This window comes from Terrapene carolina, unplaced genomic scaffold, assembly GCF_002925995.2.
Source record: "Terrapene carolina triunguis isolate 2854851 unplaced genomic scaffold, T_m_triunguis-2.0 Scaffold69, whole genome shotgun sequence".
Taxonomy (NCBI): Eukaryota; Metazoa; Chordata; order Testudines; family Emydidae; genus Terrapene; species Terrapene triunguis.
In genome coordinates this window covers 38,432,433-38,432,698 of record NW_020664420.1, presented here as the reverse complement: position 1 = coordinate 38,432,698, position 266 = coordinate 38,432,433, and positions in this window count along the sequence as shown.

Sequence of the window (266 nt, the reverse complement as noted above, 5' to 3'; positions counted from 1 at the left end):
AGTGGGTTGTAGCCCACGAAAGCTTATGCTCTAATAAATTTGTTAGTCTCTAAGGTGCCACAAGTACTCCTGTTATTTTTGCGGATACAGACTAACACGGCTGCTACTCTGAAATTTGTAGCATGGAAACTTTTCCTTACACAAGTCCAAACATGAATAAATACATTCAAAGTGTTGGCAAAATTTTATGTTGCATTTGTCCGAGAAGCTGTTTAACTCTCTGGTTAACTTTGTAAATCTTATGCAGTTTTGTTGGAAATGATAAT